The following is a 14111-nucleotide window of genomic DNA, read 5'->3' as shown; positions in this document are numbered from 1 at the left end:
CAGACAGGCGTTAAAATACTTGCCTTGCATGCAGCCAACACCAGTTCAATCTCTGGTATCGATGAGTGACCTCCAAGCACCTTGGGTTTGTGGGTATGGCCACAAATCCAAATTCAGTATGTACAATATTACATTTATCATGTTCCCTGAAATTCTCACCTTTTCTATGTTTGCAAAACTAGGACTTTGGAGTCTACCTTGAGACCTCCCTTTACCTCATCTATTAACGTCTCTCCTCCCTACCACCTTCTTTTTCATCCCTCCTGTTCCTCCTTTAATCCCATCTTCATCCTTGATCCTCTAGACACTTACAGACTATGGTCTCCCTGACTCCAGTATGCCATTTGCTATTCATCTGGTTACAGCATATAGAGTTGTTCTTCTAAAATATATCCTGATATTATGGCATACCCTGGCCATAATACCTTGCAGATAAGCACATGAAGAACATTGTAAGATTGTTGCTTACATGCTGGGGGGACATAGTAAAAAGGATAAAATTAGCACTATCTGAGTGTTGACAGAGGATGGGTAAGGTATCAGAAGAAGGACTCAAAGAGTAAATAACATTTGACTTGAGACTTGAATGACCAGTGAAAAGTTTCAGAGAGAAAGGGAGAGAAAGGGAGGAAGGGAGATGGAGAGGGAGAGGGAGGAGAGAGAGAGAGAGGGAGAGGGAGAGAGAGGCAGCAGAGGGAGATGGAGAGGGAGAGAGCAAGAGGAAGAAGGAGAGGGACAGAGAGGGAGGGGGAGAGCATGAGAGGGAGAGGGAGAGAGAGAGAGAGAGAGAGAGAGAGAGAGAGAGAGAGAGAGAGAGAGAGGGAGAGGAACCCCCCTTTTTATTTTTGCTTTTTCAGTCACATCTAGTGATGCTCAGGGTTTACTCCTGGCTCTGCACTCTTATTACTTCTGGTGGTGTTCAGGAGATCATGGGATGCCCAGGGATCTAACCTGGATTGGCTCCGTGCAAGGCAAACACCCTCCCACTGTACTATCTCTTCGGTTCTGAGAAAACATTTTAAGAAGATGGAATAATAAGAGAAAGGCAAGGAGCTCATTCAGTGTAAAGTGCCATGTTCCAGCATATTCTCACTGAAGCTGTGGAGCGGTAGCAATTCCAGGACACCTGGAAGTCAGGGCGTTGTGAGGCCACTATTCTAATACCCAACAAATGCCAATGCAGACATGTAGCAACCATAAAAACAATTCTTTTAAAAGCAGCTGGTAGCAAGTCTAGGAAGAGAAAAGCAAACTAACAGCATAATGCATATTGAAGCAATTTATTGCCTACAATTGTGCTGATGGAAAGTTGGAAATCAGGCTTGCTAAAATTTTCTTAAAATCACATTTCTAAGCAGTTGTGTAAAGGAAGGAAATTTTTGAGGAAGAAACTCAAGCTGCTTTCATTCTTCCTCAAAAAAAAATGCTTCATCAGTGGATCAGAGAGATAGTACACTGGGCAAACCACTTACTTGCCTTGCATGCAGTCAACCCAGGTTCAATTCCCAGGATCACATATTATCCCCTAGGCATCATTAGGGGTGATTCCTGAGCACAGGACCAAATATAGGCCCTGGGAACTGCTGGGTAGCACTGTAGCACTGTCCTACCGTTGTTCATCGATTTGCTCAAGCAGGCACCTGTAACATCTCCATTGTGAGACTTGTTGTTACTGTTTTTGGGCATATCGAATATGTCACGGGTAGCTTGCCAGGCTTTGCCGTGTGGGCGGGATACTCTCAGTAGCTTGCCAGGCTCTCCGAGAAGGGTGGAGAAATCTGCATCCCGGGTCTGCTGCATGCAAGGCAAACTCCCTACCCGCTATGCTATCCCTCCGACCCAGGTACTGCTGAGTATGGTCTGAAAACTCCACACTCCCTCCCCTTCCTTAAAAAAACCCAAAGAACTGAGTTTGTTCAGCATTCAGTTCCACAAATTAAAAACCTTGATGTTATCTCTCTCTCCCCTTACTTTCTGCTCAGTTAATTCTATTATTTTATGAGTTTTCCAATATTATTTCCAAAAGATTTTCCAATAAATATGTAGGACAAAACCTCCCCTTTCTTCGTTGTTCAAGTTTAGACTTACTACAGCTTGTCTGGTTTTTGTTTGTTTTTTAAATTATTTTGGTCTGTTTTCTTGCCCCTAGTCTCATGATTCTTGGATTTTTCCTTAATTTTGCTGCTAGAATGATCGTTTAAAAATCATATTTTTAGTGTAACATGTGTTTGTTATTGATATTCTAAGTGGAAGGATGAATTAGTCCTAGTTCCTGTCCTTGATATGCTGCTTAATGGTTAACATTCTCTATATTTTCTAATTCTAAATCTAATCCTTATTTTCTACTCTATTTCTGCCACTACCTCACTCCATGAGAAGCTAGTGATGGAGGAGTGTAGGAATGAGAGACGATGTGTCTCCACCATGTCTAATTTTAGCTGATGACCTAACACATGTAGTTTAACACTTGGTGTAGAATTCTGTGCAGCTGGACATGATCTTTGGAATCAAAACTGCCCATGCTTTTGCTTCTTCCAGATGACTAGTGTCTTGACATTTGAAGCTAAGTAGAAGAACCTGCTGATAATTAGTCTCCTGATCAAAATTAGAGCAGATTTCAAAACTGCTGCTGCTGCCTTTGTCATGTTACAAGACATTTATACACAGACAATGCAAATATAACTTGGAGCTTGGGGCCAATGAATCTGGAGGTAAAAAGACCTAGATTCTAATTCTGTTATTTACAAGCAACTTGATAGTTCTGTCTCGATGTCCTCACTTGTAAAATGGGTGTAACACTAAAAATTGGTTATAAAAATGGGTGTAGGCCACAGAGATTGGCCCACATCCAAAAGAACAAAAGCAACCGGTGCTGGCGCGGATGTGGCGAGAAAGGGACTCTCCTTCAATGCTGGTGGGAATGCCGACTGGTTCAGCCCTTTTGGAAAACAGTATGGACGATCCTCCAAAAATTAGAAATTGAGCTCCCATTTGACCCAGCAATACCACTCCTGGGAATATATCCCAGAGAGGCAAAAAAGTATAGTTGAAGTGACGTCTGCATTTGTTTGTTCATTGCACCACTCTTTACAATAGCTAGAATCTGGAAAAAACCTGAGTGCCCGAGAACAGATGACTTGTTGAAGAAACTTTGGTACATCTACACAATGGAGTACTATGTAGCTGTTAGAAAAGATGAAGTTATGAAATTTATATACAAGTGGTACTACATGGAAAGTATCATGCTAAATGAAATGAGTCAGAAAGAAAGGGACAGACATATAAAGATTGCATTCATCTGGGGAACATAAAGTTACAAAATAGAAGACTGACACCCAAGAATAGCCGAGATAAGTACCAGGAGGATTACTCCATGTCTTTGAGGACAGTCGCACACGCTAGGAGAAAAGGCAGCTCAGATAGAGAAGGGAGCACCAAATAAAGGGTGTTGGGAGGTTCCTCTCAGGATGGGAAATGCGTGATGAGAGTAGACTATAGACCGAACAAGATTGCCACTCAATGTCTCTTTTGAAAACCACAGCACTCAAAAGGAGAGAGATAACAAAAGGGAATGCCCTGCCACAGAGGTAGGGTGGGATGGGATTATGGGGGGTGGGAGGGATACTGGGACTGGTGGTGGTGGAGAATGGGCACTGGTGGAGGAATGGGTATTCGATCATTGTATAACTGAAACCCAAGCACAAAAATTTGTAAGTCTGCAACTGTACCTTATGGTGTTTCACTAATAAAAATTTAAGAAAAATATGGGTGTAGGTCTTAAAATATTATTGTGGGCAATACTCCTACATTAAAAAGATATTATTGTGGGTATTGTGAATAGTTCTACAGTAAACATAGAAGTGCAGATGCCGTTTCTGCTGTGTGTTTTTGGCACCAGGGTATATATTCCCAAAGTAGTATTGCTTGGTTGTATGGAAGCTCAATTTCTAGCTTTTTGAGGAGTGCCCATATTGTTTTCCAAAAAGGCTAGACCAGATGACATTCCCAACAATTAGTGAAGGAAAGTCCCTTTCTTCCCATATCCATGCCAGCACTGGTTGTTTTTGGGTTTTGTTTTGTTTTGTTTTTAACGTGTGCCAGTGTGTGAAATGATATCTCATTGCTTCGGTTTGCATGTCCCTGATGATTAGTGATGTTGAGAACAGATGACTGGTTAAAGAAACCATGGTATATCTACACAATGAAATACTATGCAGCTGTTATGAAAATGAAGTTATGATATTTGCTTATGAATGGATGGACACAGAGAGTATCATGCTGAGTTAAATGAATCAAAAGGAAAGGAACAGACACAGAATAACTGCACTCACGCGTGGGACATAAAAAACAAAACATAGTATGAACTAATACTCAAAGACAGTAGAAACAAGGGTCAGGAGGACTGGTGCATGGTTGGATGCTTTCCACAAGTGCTGGTGGGGGAGCGCATATGACAAAGATAGTTGGAAATGATCACTCTGGATAAGAACTGCATGCTGAAAATAGGTAAAGGAACAACATGATAACCTCTCAAATCTCTATTGCAAACCATAATGCCCAAAAGATGTGTGTGTGTGTGTGTGTGTGTGTGTGTGTGTGTGAGAGGGGGTTGGAGAGTGGCAAGAGGGAAACTGGAGACATTGTGGAGACATTGGTAGTGGTGGGAAATGTACACTAGTGAAAGGATGAGTGTTGGAACATTGTATGACGGAAACTCAACCATGAACTGCCCGTAACTGTATCTCATGGTAATTCAGTTAAAAAATATATACATATACATGTATAATTGTGAGAATTAGAGGAGAAAATGTAGGTGGTTGTGCCTAGCATAGTCCTTGAAAGTTCCTGGGTCAGTTTTAATGGAATGTGTAATTCAGAATGAAACATTAATCACTATTACTTTTTCCTTTCCTTTATGATGGTGGTACGTACATCCAGGGTGACACAATTATTGTATGCTAGGGAGGTACATGTTGGTAACATGGGGTGATACCAATAATTGAGTTTGCTGCCTCACATCGAAGGGTTTCAGTCACATCCCCAAGTTCCAAGTGAATTATTAAGCATCTTCTGTATGCTAGGCAGTGGGCTAGTTTCTAAGGTGATAGAGATGATTAAACTGCTTCCCACTCTTAAGAAGCTAATGGAAGAACAGTAATTTACATGATATAAATCTTCTGGCTCAGTCTGAATCATGATGTTCCAAGATATCAGCACTTTTCTTATCCCCAAAGACATCAGCAACATGAGATGTTTGCTGAATAATGTTTCTGGAATATCAAATTTCTTGAGAAACTTGGGGTGTGTTTGGGGGAGGCCATATAGCATGATGAAAAGCCAGACAAAATGTTTACTTGGATTAACACACTTACTAATGATACTGTTAGATGGCTGTGAAAGCTGGTTGATTTTCTTGAACATCTATTTCCTTATTTGTAAAATATGGAGACTGCTATACTCACAGAGTCATTATAATGACTAAATGTCCTATGATATCTAACATCCCTGGAACAATTCATACCCTACAGAAAGAGAGTGATGGATCCAGAGAGATAGAATAGTGGGTAGGGAGCTTGCCTTACTCTCGGCTGACCTGGGTTTGATCCCCAGAATCCCACCGGTCCCCCAAGCCTGCCAGGAATAATCCCTGAGCACAGAGCCAGGAGTAAGCACTGAGCACAGTTGGGTGTGGCCCAATACAACAACAACAACAACAGAAAGAAAAAAACAAAAGAAATAGAGTGGCTTAGTATTACACTCAGTTACATATATATTTTGTGGCTCTGGAAACTTCTGATTAGGAACAGTGTCCTTTAACCTTGAGCTTTACTGGAGGTACCAAACATGTGTCTTATTCTCAATAAACTTTATTGAATTGCTCTCTTCAGTGAAGAGGCTATCCCAAAGGGAAAAAAAAAAGGAAGAGGGAAACTGAAAGGTAACTCTGGAGTCGGAGCAATAATAGCACAATGGGTAGGGTGTTTGCCTTGCAAGTGGCAGATCCAGGTTTGATTCCTGGCATCTTATGTGCCAGGAGTCCTTCGAGGACCCTCAGAAGTAAGTACAGAGCCAGGAGTAACCCCTGAGTGTTATCAGGTTTGCCCCTACCCCCACTGCAAAAAAAAACACCAAACTTTAATTAGGTGCTATCCCTTTGGAGATAGAATTTATTGCTTAAGTTATCTGGGGGCGGTTACCTACACAAAGAGAAATCTAAGGCCTGCAAAGGCTTTCCTCAAGTCTCACAGCCAGGAGGCGTCACCCTCATCTCTAATTCTAGCAACAAGTGCTTCCTATTCCCTGTACTGTCTCTGGTAGTAATAATCATTGAAAAGTCATGTAATTCAAATATAGAAAATATTCCCATTTATTGAGATCAGCGGAATTCCTTAAAGATAAATTGTAATTTGCAATGAATAATATAAAGACCTTTGACTGCCAGTAGAGTGTCAGTCTGCGGACTCTCAAGTGTAGGAAACGTGATACACTCTTAGTGATGGTGAAATGGCCTTTTCCTAAGACTCTGCTGCTTGACTGTGTATGTAAGTTCCCTGACCAAATTTCTACCTTGTGACTTTGAATTCCATTTTCTTTGTACCTTTTTTATGATTTTCATTTTTCGTCGACTTCCACATGACCCAGGCTTCCCACTACTGGAAGCTCCCTGGGACCAGCACTGCAACAAGGCATCCATACACCAGAGTCTTTCACTCATAAATTTTAATACAATGGATTGCTGAATTCAATCAGCAGGTTTTTTGCAAGGAAATGATAGCATTTTTTCCATAAATGTTTAGGAGCCCCGTTCCTATTTTGGGTACTGCTTTGTTTACAGGGAATCTGGTTCTAAGCTGGTTCTAATAGACAAAATTTCTATTCTCGTGGATAATGAATGCATTTGAGATATAAGGGTGAGAGTAATATGTATAATATGGAATTCCAGAAGCTTCCATGATATCTTATATTTGGGAGATTTATTTCTTTATCTCCTAATTCACCTGAGAGTGAATTCAGTGGAAAGAGCAAGAAGTATAAACACTTGTCATTGCTTCTGTGTGACTCTCCTGCATTAGATCCTCCATGTTCAGGGAAGGGATCTTATTCTCCTGTGTCCTACAAGTGTCTAGTTCAATGCCTGGCACATAGAAAGTGCTCAAGAACTCTGAGCTCTTAAATGAGAGCTTTTCCATTTAGTACCTCTGTGAATTTCCAATCTTTCATATTCCGTTTTCTCACAGTTAAATATGGCATTGTTATCTGTTGGATAACATTGGGTTGTCCTTGCTCCTCCCGCAGAGAGCTGAGGTTTATTGAGCTACTCCCATAACAGTGCTCCTGAGGCACACCCAATTCCCTCAAGCACTAATCATCCTATATTGCTTTTCTCTTTCCTTTGTGTCACTTGGTTTAGAAATGTCCTTTTTTGTATAGACACAGGAAGACAGTTGATGCTATGCTTTTGTAACATGGGAGTTAATTGACTCCAAAATAATATTTACTCCTGGGCATCCATCATATTTACCTGACTTAAGTTTCAGTTGCCCTTACTTCCTAACACCCCCCAAAGGAGTGTCCCAGCAAAGGGACCGGATGGACCCAGAGCAAGCTGTAAGCTACCCTGGCATCAAAAGGAAACAAGCTAAGCACCGTAAGTATAATAAGTCAAGAGCATGGTCATGGAACAAATTCTGTCATGACACAAAAAGAAGTAACTGAATAAGGACCTTGCTGGAGTTAGGAAAGACTAACCTGGCCAGAGGACTGTGGTCTGGAATATATAGCGAGATGTCCCCAGGAAGAGCCTTTAAGCTTAATATATCTTGTACTGTGTTCACACAAATGTCTAGAAATATTATAAGAAGTAAGTTTACTGTGATTGCTTAAGTGGATTACTAGCTGAGGAAAGGAGAAAGCAATACACTCTAAATGGAATCCCACCCTTGAGCAGATCTCCTAGTATTGAACTCTCAGATGAGATCTTGTCCTTGAGTTAATCCCCTAGAATTTCCCCTGAAGGAGTGGCTTTTCTTCTGTTTATTGTTGTGACAATATTCAACCTCACCTATGTGTACCCCCACCCTTCACGATTTCTATATAACTATGCTGAAAGGGGAGAGTGGGGACTATGATGAAGATAAGGACTAGTAGAGTGTAGGATAACATTTGTTTGTCCTTTCTGCCTTGCCACAGGGAGCTTATATTTATTGGGTACTCCCATCACAGTGCTCTGATTCCTCTGTGTTTATTTGTAACCTCTTTCTTTGTGCTCTGTTAACTTGTAAATATTCTTTTCTCTTCTCCTTAAGTTCTTTGCTTAGTTAATTCAGAGCAATGTCCTTTTTGTTTAGACACAAGAAGACAGTTAATGCTATGCTTTTGTAACCTCGGAGTTAATTGACTCTGAATGATATTCACTCCTGGGCATCTGTTCTCTTGACTTAAGCCTCAGTTGCCCTTAGTTCCTAGCACCTCCAAAGTAGGGTCCTGATGAGGGACTGTATGGACCCAGGGCAAGCTGTGAGCTACATTAGCATCGAAATGGGCCTGGCCAAAGTGCCATAATACTTAACTATAAGAGCATGGTCATGAACAAATTCTGTCATGATCCAAACAGTAACTCTAAATTAGGACCCTGCTAGGGTTAGGAAAGATTAATTTGGCCTGAGAACTGTAGTCTGAGATCAATAGCAAGATGTCCCTAGGAGAGCCACCCTACAAGCTCAATGTCTCTCTTACTGTGTCCATACAAAATAATATTAAAAAGTGGAATTAAGATGTTAATTAAGATATTAATAAGTTGTTGGACTTAGGAGAGGAGAAACACCCCTAGGTGGTATCCCTATCCTTGGTCCTTGAGCCTGATGTCAATCAGGAAGGGCTTTTGATATGTTGATTGTGCTACCAGATGGGATGTGGTGTCTACCCCCAATGCGGGGAGTTGGAGAGACTAGAGAGAGATCAGGGCAGCAAGAGGAGCACGGAGAGACTAGCAAGGGAGACAGAGGGAGGGAGAAGAATGTAGGGGAAGAGACAAGAGAGACAGGACAGCATGGCAGTGAGTGGAAGCACAAAGAGATGAGTGGGGGAGACAGGAGGAGACAGGAATTAGGGGCAGTGTGAGACGGGAATGAGGGGCTTTGTGCGACTGGAACAGGCATGCGGAGAGAATGGGATAAATGGCAATTTATCATCAACTAGCCTGGTGGCCTCATTTCCTCCTCCATCACCATGGCATCGGCGTTCCCTGGTGGGAGAGTGGCATGAGTCCACCAAATGCAGATGGCGAGAGAGAGCCATGGGGACTCCCTAGCCACCTGGAGACTATACAGCTGGTGTCCCTGGGTGGGCTGAGATTACACAGTGGAGGACTTTGAGGTCTATGAGGAGACTAGGATGATGGAATTATGATGACGGGGACCACGACCAAAACTATGACCACGATTGTGCTGTTAGGGAGAGATCCGACTATGCTGGGGAGAAGAGAGAAGTGAACTGCCTACCAATCAGCCTGGGGCACAGGCCCTGCTTCTCTATTCCCCGGTCCTTTGTCCATCTGTCGCTGTGGGCTGGCCAGGGGAACGGCTCTCAGCTCTCGGCCACAGATTGCTCTCGTCCTCCCACCACGTGCCCACGCCTTTCTCTTGAAACTCACAGTTATCAGTCTGCAATTTGTTGTGAAGACTAAATGTCCTTTGCTGCCACTAAAGCATTTATTTTCTTGTCTCTCCTCTTTTATAAAACATACCTCTCTTTTTAAAAAATTTCTTTTTTTCTCTTTTTTTGGGGGGTCACACCCAGCAACGCTCAGGGGTTACTCCTGGCTTTGCACTCAGGAATTACTCCTGGCGGTGCTTGGGGGACCATATGGGATGCCGGGGATCCAACCCGGGTCGGTCGTGTGCAAGGCAAACGCCCTACCTGCCGTGCTATTGTTCCGGTCCCAAAACTTACCAAGGACCAAATATAGGGATACCACCTAAGGGTGTTTCTCCTCTTTTAAGTCCAAGACTTAAAAGTCTTCGCCATTTTTCTTTACTATTTTCTGTTTTGCTTGGTATCTGTCATATGCCCAACCTCTGGGCATTAGGTCCCAGCCAGTGAGTTTTATCCTGTAGCTCTCTTTTTGTGCTGCTATACTGGTCATTATTCTGGTGATCTCAACATAGAATTGGACAATACTTCTGCAACTCTTACACTTCTCTGTTCCTAGCCTGCCGTATCTCTCATAAGTTAGTCTAACTGACCTCAACCATCCATGCCTGTGGATTGGTCTCACTATAGATTCAAAACTGCACTGTAGCACTGTCCTCCCATTGTTCACCGATTTGCTCGAGTGGACACCAGTAACATTGTGAGACTTGTTACTTTTTTTGACATATTGAATACACCACAGGGAGCTTGCCAGGCTCTGCCATGCGGACGGGATACTCTTGGTAGCTTGCCAGGCTCTCCGAGAGGGATGGAGGAATCGAACCCGGATTGGCCACGTGGGAGGCAAATGCCTTACCCGCTGTGCTATCGCTCCAGCCCATGGAAGGATATTACTCTATCCAATGAGATTATCATTCGGATTTTAAGGAACAATACAAAACTTCAAGATAGGCAACAGCTTTGGGAATTCATAGCCTTGAAACCAATTTTTCAAGAAGCATTTAAAGCGCTCCTTTAAAGGACAGGATCAACTTTCCAACATGTGATACTAGTGTGGCTAATAGTGCCTTGTCTCACTGGCATGTGTCTCACATAGGCACTACTCACTAACAGTGACATGTCTACGGTTTTCCTCTGCTAGATTAAGAAAAGTCAACAACATATTAAACAAACGTGAAAAATTGACTTATTTTCTAATAATCCAATTTGCCATTCCTTTAAATTTTGTTGAAGCAAATAATATGAAATAATTTTGGAGGGAACCTGGGAACACAGGTGAAGGGAATGGGGAAATTGGTGGTGGATTCAAAAGTATAAATCATTATTGTCATGATTTCTTCCTCTCTCCCTCCTTCCTTCCTCCTTCCCCTCTTTTCCTTTGCAAGGTGGGTAGGGAGATTTTTGAACACATTCAAAAATTCTTGGGGGGACCATGCAGTGCTAAGGCTGAACCAGGGCTCCTGCAAGGTAGTGAGCTATCAGCTCCCTTGTCCGAGACTGTGACTCTTAAATGAGCTGTAACATAGTCCAATAACCTACTCAATTTCACACTTTCTCTCTGAAATGACTCTTTTTTCAAAACTTTTGTGGCACACCCAGGGTACTTGGAGATTACTCTGTGCTTTGGGCATGCTCCCATCAGTGCTCAAGGGATCAAGAAGTGCCAGATATTGAACCAGAGTCAGCTGTATGCAATGCCAACACCTTAACCTCTGTACTATCTCACTAACCTTCACGTTTCTTTGAAAAATTTTAAGAATTATACAGCAGTAGGGCGTTTGCCTTGCACGCAGCCAACATGGCCGACCCGAGTTCGATTCCTCCGCCCCTCTCAGAGAGCCCGGCAAGCTACCGAGAGTATCTCGCCCGCATGGCAGAGCCTGGCAAGCTCCCCGTGACGTATTCGATATGCCAAACACAGTAACAACAAAGTCTCCAATGGAGACGTTACTGAGCCCGCTCGAGCAAATCGATGAACAACGGGAGGACAGTGACAGTGACAGTGACATTGTGTCTATCATCTACAAAGTACTATTTAAAGTCCTTTACCTATATGAGCTCATTCAGTACTCAAGACAATGTTTTGTTACTACTGACTTATTCAAGATGGAGGAACTGGGCTGGAGTGATAGTATAGTGGTTAGGGCATTTGCCTTAAAAACTTGCAAGGTGTGGGGGCCAGAGCAATAGCACAGCGGGTAGGGCATTTGCCTTGCACGCGGCTGACCCGGGTTTGATCCCCAGCATCCCTTATGGTCCCCCGAGCACCGTCAGGAGTAATTCCTGAGTGCAGAGCCAGGAGTGACCCCTGAGCATTGCTAGGTGTGACCCAAAAGGCAAAAATAAATAAATAAATAAATAAACTTATAAAAAAAACCTTGCAAAGTGTGTTTTGCGTGAGCTCAACCCTTTGAACTATCTTTCCAGCGCAAGGACACATCATTAAGCAAAAAGCTTTAAGCCACTCTTCAACTAGAAGCTGATGGAAGCTCATTCACCCCTTTACCATCAAACTACCAACCTGTGGAATACTCTGCTCACCAACCCATAGTTTTGTTCTTCTCCTTCACTATTATACTATTATGTATGAAGCATTCCTGTTTCTGTTTTCAATGTTCCTTTCAACAAATATTCAAAGAAAAAGAAATGCTAATTCTTCTCAAACTTAAAAACACACACCCCCAAAAAATAAAAAGGAAAAAAAAAAGGAAAAGGAGCAAACATTTCCAAACTCCCCTTACAAGATATTATAATTACCCTGAAAGTAAAACCAGGTAAGAAAAGACAACTGTAGGAAAACTACAGACCAGTGCTCAGAGGAACAGAACAGTGGCTTGGAACACGTGCCATAATGACAACTGTGCCAAGCACGATCCTGATCGTGGCATCTCTGCTATTAGACCCTGCAACTCTTCCATAATTCACCACACTAAGGTTGCAGCCCTATGTTTTCAGTTCAAAAATGAGTTCATAACGTCTCGTTGCATAATCATCTCAGTTTGTTCGATGTTGTTTAAAAGGCGAACAGAGCAGCAACCGAACTCACCAGTGGCAAGGGATGCGTACTTGGCTCCTGGTGCACAAGCTCAGAGCTCTCAGTCTCTGGACCATGTCAGTATATTTCTAAAAGCTGACTTATGTGGTTCATTTGGAGTATTACTTACAATACTGTCACATAGCCCAGTGAAGAGCCACAGGCAAGAGAGCAGCTCGGCATGTGAAACTGCTACAAGTCATGTGATATGATAAGACACATATCTTCCTGAGACAAACTGTACTGTTCGCATGCCTGTGAAATACTGAAACAGCTTGTTCTACTCCTTTTAGTTTCTAAGGTCACAAAGTGATGGCTGTGAAGTAACATCATCACGAAACAGGCTGGCCTTCCTAGTGGCCCAACATTTATCTTGCAGTTACTGGATGAATGTGTAACCAATGCCTTTAAAGGTCACTCTCACCTTTTTCATCTCTTTTCCTTATTTTGCTTTGGGGTCACATATGGAACTACAACCAGCTACATGCTCATAGGTCACTCCTAATGGTGCTTGGGGACCGTATGGTGCTGGAGTTAGAAACTGGGCCTCCTGCATGCAGAGCATGTGCTCACTCTGTTAGGCTCTCGCTCCAGCCCCACCTGTGAAGTTAGTTTCTGCAGGTGGATGATCAAGTGGTGATCACCAATTGACGACTGATGGAAATACTAAGCACCTGTCCTTAAGACTATTCGAGATGTAGGTAATTAAGAGTTAAGATCTTATACCTTTTGATGAAACAGTCATCAAAAGCTTCAGAAGATGTGGATTTTGGATGTACTAGATGGATCTGATGTACTGCATGGTGGGTAGGATATATGGCTAGCACGTGGCTGGCCTTAGTTTGATCCCTGGCATCCCATATGGTCCTCTGAGTCTCTGCCAGGAGTGATCCCTGAGTGCAGAGCCAGGAGTAAATCCTGAGCACACTAGCTGTGACCCCAAGACAACAACAACAACAACAAACCCTAACAAAAACCCCAAAAAATCACCCCCAAACAACCAGTACCAAATTGAACTGGGAATAATCCCTGAGACCCACCATGTGTGGCCCAGCCGGCTCCACAAAAGGTATAAAATTCCAGTTCTAAGATAAATAAGTAGGATTTAATGTAGAGCATAATGATTGTAATTGACAACACTGTATTATATATTTGAAAGTTGTTGAGAGTAGATCTTATAGGTTCTCATTATAATTATGAGATGGGTGTTCACTAAACCTAATGTAATAATTTTGTCAAATATACATGTATAAAATCATTACCTTATATACCTGAAGGTTATACAATATTAAGCTTCAACTATATCTCAATATAATTGGAGATGAGGAAGAGTGAACAAATTAAGCCTGATCCATTTTATCTTCCATCTTCACCCACTTAGCCAGCAGAGTCTCCATTTTGCTCCTTAAGTGCTTTTTTTCTTTAT

The sequence above is a fragment of the Sorex fumeus genome, unplaced genomic scaffold, assembly GCF_029834395.1.
Source record: "Sorex fumeus unplaced genomic scaffold, SorFum_2.1 ptg000045l, whole genome shotgun sequence".
Lineage (NCBI taxonomy): Eukaryota > Metazoa > Chordata > Mammalia > Eulipotyphla > Soricidae > Sorex > Sorex fumeus.
Note: the sequence above shows the minus strand (reverse complement) of the source record.